This window comes from Astatotilapia calliptera, chromosome 2 (assembly GCF_964374335.1).
Source record: "Astatotilapia calliptera chromosome 2, fAstCal68.1, whole genome shotgun sequence".
Lineage (NCBI taxonomy): Eukaryota > Metazoa > Chordata > Actinopteri > Cichliformes > Cichlidae > Astatotilapia > Astatotilapia calliptera.
The window spans coordinates 33,073,490-33,080,355 of record NC_137423.1 but is presented as its reverse complement, the minus strand read 5'-3'; positions in this window follow the sequence as shown (position 1 = coordinate 33,080,355).

The window sequence follows — 6,866 nt, the reverse complement described above, 5'->3', positions numbered from 1 at the left end:
TCTGTGTTGAGATTTTTCTTTTTTTCTGTTACAGTCCGAGAGCCACAAAACTGCCAAATGTCTGTTGTCAGTCAGTCTCGCTTCTTCCAAAACAGTTGGTGCGTAAACGTTTTTAACAGATCTTCTGCCTTCGTATCCGTTTACTCTGTTGTTTTCAGTCCTCAGCATTCCCGCTCTTCCGACACATTCACTGATCGTTGTCACCGTGAGTTCTCTTCATGAAATTGTCTTCAGCTGAAGAAATGCTGTTATTTAACTGTCAGATATACTTAATAAGATGGAATAAAGGAATATAAACAGTTTATATGCGCAGGTTGGGAAGCAAAATCACACGTCTCTAGTTTGAGGTCTAAGGCTTTGTTAGATTTTATTGGCAGTGCAAACGGTTGTTTACATAATTTGCAGCTGCTGCTGGCCAATAAAAAAAAAAAAAAAAATGGTGGTAATTAAAAATGATGGGTTTACACCAGCCATATAAATGAATGGTTTAACATGATATCATCCCTCCATGCAAAGCCTCTTTTACTTAACTAAAACAGTCACCAGCTGCCCAACAGATTTTGTAATTAAGTATTATAAATGATTTCAGGAGATGCTTCTAGAAGTGCAAATTCAGCGTCCTTATAGAGTTGGTTTATATTTATATGAAGTGCATCCACCCATATGTAAATATGAAATGTAATGAGGCAAATTCTATTATATAAACTATCTTTTTTGTGTACACTGTCAATTCCACTGCTGCTCAAACTAGGGGCCTGTGTCATTTATATTCCACCACTGGTAAAAAAAAATTAGATAAAGCTAATGTCGCAACATTATGTCCTCTTCGGTGACCCCCCAGTTGTGAAAAGTGATTTTTCTTTATGCACCAATTATATCCGTCCAAACAAAATGTAATAGATTTCTTTTTTTCAGGTTTTAGCATGTCATTGACTGTGAAGATACATTTTTTGCTTTTTTTCTTAATTTTTAGTATGTTGGCATCATGTTAGTGTTTTCCAAATCACACTTTTGAAGACAAAAACAAGACATTTGAGTCACAGCAGAAACCTAAATTATGAAAACTTGCCTGCCTTACATTTACCTATACACGTGATCAAAATTTGTTTCCAGATTTGAGACCAGAATTAAAATCGTAACATTTTCAATTATACCTGTGCTACTTTTCTACTGATTATTTTTCATTTTCTAACGGCTTCGTCCAGTTTCTGGTCAGAAGCAGCTGAATGCTTTTTATTTTGTAACCTACTGTAGATTAAGATACAGAAAAATGACATATATTACTATAATTCTTCTAAATGAATCATAAATAAGTTTTTTTGTGATACTGCTGGAAAGAGAACTGTTGAGTTAGTTTGTGTGTCCGGTTCTGAAGGAATACATAAAGGCGAAACACCCAAATGAATGAAAAATGAGACACATGAGTACATGTGTATGGTTACAGGGTGTCTGCTAAACCAGTGTTTGGCTTAGCAAAGCCGTTTGATCTATGCAGCATCACTGGGTTTGTGGTCCACTTTATGAGACTGCATTAATTTCATTCTGATCATGTCAGACTGTAATAATGAATGCTTACTTGGACTACAAGTTGCATTTGTCTCTGTAGCACTCAAAGCTGTAGCTGGTAGTAGTTCGGGAACCGCTAAACCTACAGTAGAGCCCCTTATACTTTACCTAAACTATGTATGTACTACTAACACTACTACTTGTTTTACTTAATGTTTTCTTTTTAAATACTTTGTATTATTAGAAAGCTTTGAGCTGTTGTCAGACTTGTCACTGTTTCCCAGAAAGCTTCACCTTTTTCTCCTGTGCTGCTTGTGACATACACTATGCATGTAGCAGCTTCAAAGAGGCACATTAAACTCTAATGTACACGTGAAAAGGCAACGCTAGCATGATTCCCTATGTGCTTTCTTGGTTGTTTCAAAACCCATAGAAATACAGGTCAGATGAACTAAATGTGATTATACTGTGTCATATTTACTTGTTTTTTTTTTTGTTTGTTTGTTTGTTTTATAGGTAATTTAAAAAAATAGCATAATTTCTTCACCATTTGCAGTAGCAAGCCTTGTTATACCGGTGTGCAATGTGTCATTTTGCTGCTCTTCAGACCTCAATCTCTGCTTACTGTGTAACATCTAAAACAAACAGTATGTGTTAAAGCATAGCTGAGGGTCTCTATTATACGCTGAGTCATGATTTGCAGATTACTATGGATCCCTTCCAGGAAGAACACAATATTACAGGTCGCACATGCATAATGTATAGACCTTTCCACACTCCACATGTTTTATTCAGTGATATTTTTTTTTAAAAATTATCTTAACTGTAGGCATCATGTTTCCACATTTATAAATGTTCCAATGTTTTTAGTAACTGTGTTTTTAAATTTTGTGAAACACTTAATGGTCAAAAGTTTTGAGCACTCCCTCCATTTTCCAGGTATTTATTGAGATTAAGGCTGTTAATGTCTATTGACCGTAAATGGTACAAAGGTAAGCAGTAAACTGCAACAAAAACAGAATTAAGAAAATAATTTCCAGTAGCGGTGCAGTTCAACGTAGCTTTGAAAGTAGATGCAAACAATTTTTCTAGAGACAGCCAAACATCGAAAGGACCCAGAGGGCCAGCTTCAACAGGAACATTCTGTGATTTAATTGTTAGGGTATTATTTACTTGGTCATGAGGGAGTTCTTTATCATTAGTGAAAGCTGCAAAACATGAAAAAAATCATTCATGGCCTCCTTCACATTTTCCAAAACCATGCAGTGGGCCAGACTGGAGTCTTTGGCGTCCCTATCCCTGCCCTTGAGCCTTATATTTGACCCTCCTGGTTTAGACACTATGTGATGTAAACAGCAGTAACTGGAAAAGTGGAGGTGTGCTAAAACTGTTGACTGATTCTGTACGTTGTCTGTATGGTTCTGCAGTGATGCTCAGCTGAGACCTCCTCACAGTCTTACATATTTCAGTACAGGGATCTGATAAACCTTCCTTCTCTAACCTCCAGTAAGGTTCCTGCAGTTAAACCTCTATGGCCTCTCGTCACTTCTTAAAGCTGCCACCTTTTGTCCTTCTGTTTCACACAAGCTGTACTTTTGCAAAAAAAGAAGCTTTTTTTTTTTTTTAAATATATATCTATCCGTTTAATTCCTTTTACAGAATGATCAAACAAGGCCAGTGTCATCACATGATCTGAGATTAAGTCATGCTGCTAGAAAAATGTATGGATTTTTTTTGTCATAATTTTGAATCTGTATCAAAAGAGGCACATTTTTTTTTCTATTAAACCTATAATAAAGACATAATATTGCAGCTCATGCTGTCACTCTTTTCTCTATAGCTGTGCGCTTCGCTTGTCAACTATTTCACCCAACTGGAGATTAACTTTGTGTTTTTGTGCTGTTGTCCATGGACACACTCTCGGTCATCAAATGTGCAATCTGTTCACTATCACCAGAGCAACATGGCTGTGTTCATTCAGGCTTTAAGTCCTGCGCTGGCCTCAGTATTCCTCACTTAGGCACCCGGTCATGGTTAATCTTGAAGTTTACGCTTCGCTGAATCAGCTCCGGAAAGCAAAGCTCTTTATGTACAAAGGGAATGACTGGGCACGTGTCACAAGGCAAAGAATAAATCAGTTGTTGACTTCAACTCTGAGCTTGGAGCTCCTTTATAAAGCAACTATAAACACAATGAAGAATGATATTTCTGGGGCACACATTACATTATTTAACCTCTTTAAATGTGAGCGTTCTAATATTGCATGACTATATAGTGTTTAATTCATGGATTTCTTTTATACTTCTGTAGGCACATGTTGTTTGTCCAGCCATCCATCCAAGTCAATTCTCTCAAAAGTGGCTAATTTACACCTTAACATGATTGGACGCTGAACTCCACCCTCAAATTCTCATTCTATATTAAATCCTTCTCAAAATCTGCAGAACACAGCTGAAACCCTCATTAATGCTTTGATCACTTCCCACCCAGATTACCTCCTGGTTGGCCAGTCTATCAAAGCCCTGAACATGCTGCAGTATGCTCAGAACAGTTCTCTCCTTAATGTTTTTCAGATGCCCCGTCCATGCAGTATTTAAACCCAGAGTACACCATCACTCATTGTGCGACTGTTATGGTAGTGGTAGTATACCTCAGGCCACTTTTTACTTATTTGCTCACCTGTGTGTTTGGAGTCATTATTCTTGTACTTACCTGTATCCTACTTCCTGTTTGAGTACCTGCTGTGAAGAACTCTTTACTAACCTGCCTGAGCAACTCTTGCCCTACCAGCCTCACTACTTACTACCTCACTACTGATCTTTTTACTTACTGGAAATCAACCTTATAGAATGAGACAAGAAGTCACAACCTTGTTTTTTAGTAAATTTACTTGAACTAGTTCTAGCCATGGAGAAAGGAGAGACACTGTACTAAGAGCGGTTTGGTAAACCTGCTAAAGAAATTGGCCTGAATTTGATTTCTGCTGATGCTGCTTACCAGTGATATTCATTGTTCTTCCAAAACACAAAAATCATTAAACCCTTTGACTCATTCCTACATGTTGACCCCTCTAGAAGAAAACAGAACGATTTTCCTTTAAGAATTGTTTTCATATAATCCTCTAGATAGATTTGCAGTTAGTGACTGGTATTACCTGTTGGAACAGTACTGGCTTCTATCTTACCACAATAGTGTTGGCACAGCAAATGATCTGCCTTGAAGGTACTTTAAGGAAGTGCCTTAGAAAAATGTTTTAACAGTAGATCTTTCCATATAGTGAAAACTACAGAAGATTGTTTTGACTGCTTGTTTTTGACAAAATAGTTACCGTCACTGAAGTTTTTACTTTTTTTTTTTTTTAATATTTGTTATCTCAAAACGTCAAGTTAACTATAAATGTCAATTTATTTTTTTTTATTGAGATAATAACTCCCCACGCCCCCCTTCAGCAGCTGAAACAAACTTCTATACTAAACCTTTTTTTCCTAAAGCAAACACCAGTGTACAGTGGGGCAAAAAAGTATTTAGTCAGCCACCGATTGTGCAAGTTCCCCCACTTAAAATGATGACAGAGGTCAGTAATTTGCACCAGAGGTACACTTCAACTGTGAGAGACAGAATGTGAAAAACAAATCCATGAATCCACATGGTAGGATTTGTAAAGAATTTATTCGTAAATCAGGGTGGAAAATAAGTATTTGGTCAATAACAAAAATACAACTCAATACTTTGTAACATAACCTTTGTTGGCAATAACAGAGGTCAAACGTTTACTATAGGTCTTTACCAGGTTTGCACACACAGCAGCTGGTATTTTGGCCCATTCCTCCATGCAGATCTTCTCGAGAGCAGTGATGTTTTGGGGCTGTCGCCGAGCAACACGGACTTTCAACTCCCGCCACAGATTTTCTATGGGGTTGAGGTCTGGAGACTGGCTAGGCCACTCCAGGACTTTCAAATGCTTCTTACGGAGCCACTCCTTTGTTGCCCGGGCGGTGTGTTTTGGATCATTGTCATGTTGGAAGACCCAGCCTCGTTTCATCTTCAAAGTTCTCACTGATGGAAGGAGGTTCTGGCTCAAAATCTCACGATACATGGCCCCATTCATTCTGTCCTTAACACGGATCAGTCGTCCTGTCCCCTTGGCAGAAAAACAGCCCCATAGCATGATGTTTCCACCCCCATGCTTCACAGTAGGTATGGTGTTCTTGGGATGCAACTCAGTATTCTTCTTCCTCCAAACACGACGAGTTGAGTTTATACCAAAAAGTTCTACTTTGGTTTCATCTGACCACATGACATTCTCCCAATCCTCTGCTGTATCATCCATGTGCTCTCTGGCAAACTTCAGACGGGCCTGGACATGCACTGGCTTCAGCAGCGGAACACGTCTGGCACTGCGGGATTTGATTCCCTGCCGTTGTAGTGTGTTACTGATGGTGACCTTTGTTACTTTGGTCCCAGCTCTCTGCAGGTCATTCACCAGGTCCCCCCGTGTGGTTCTGGGATCTTTGCTCACCGTTCTCATGATCATTTTGACCCCACGGGATGAGATCTTGCGTGGAGCCCCAGATCGAGGGAGATTATCAGTGGTCTTGTATGTCTTCCATTTTCTGATGATTGCTCCCACAGTTGATTTTTTCACACCAAGCTGCTTGCCTATTGTAGATTCACTCTTCCCAGTCTGGTGCAGGTCTACAATACTTTTCCTGGTGTCCTTTGAAAGCTCTTTGGTCTTGGCCATGGCGGAGTTTGGAGTCTGACTGTTTGAGGCTGTGGACAGGTGTCTTTTATACAGATGATGAGTTCAAACAGGTGCCATTCATACAGGTAACGAGTGGGGGACAGAAAAGCTTCTTACAGAAGACGTTACAGGTCTGTGAGAGCCAGAGATTTTCCTTGTTTGAGGTGACCAAATACTTATTTTCCACCCTAATTTACAAATAAATTCTTTACAAATCCTACCATGTGAATTCATGGATTTTTTTTTCACATTCTGTCTCTCACAGTGGAAGTGTACCTCTGGTGCAAATTACTGACCTCTGTCATCATTTTAAGTGGGGGAACTTGCACAATCGGTGGCTGACTAAATACTTTTTTGCCCCACTGTAACACTCCAAATTGTCCAGCAGGGGTCCCTGTCCTCATGTCTTATATTGAAAGTAGTAAAGTAAATAGTAAAGATTGAGTTATTGCAAATAAATGTACTTATTTTAATAATTATATGATAATTAATTGAATGTAGTTTAATATTTATGCTGGCTGGTTTTATTCTCTGTCTCCTACAATATTTAGTGGGCATGCACTTGAGTCTTTTTTCTTTCAAAAAATATGACTCCTGTAACCCTACGAGTCACTGA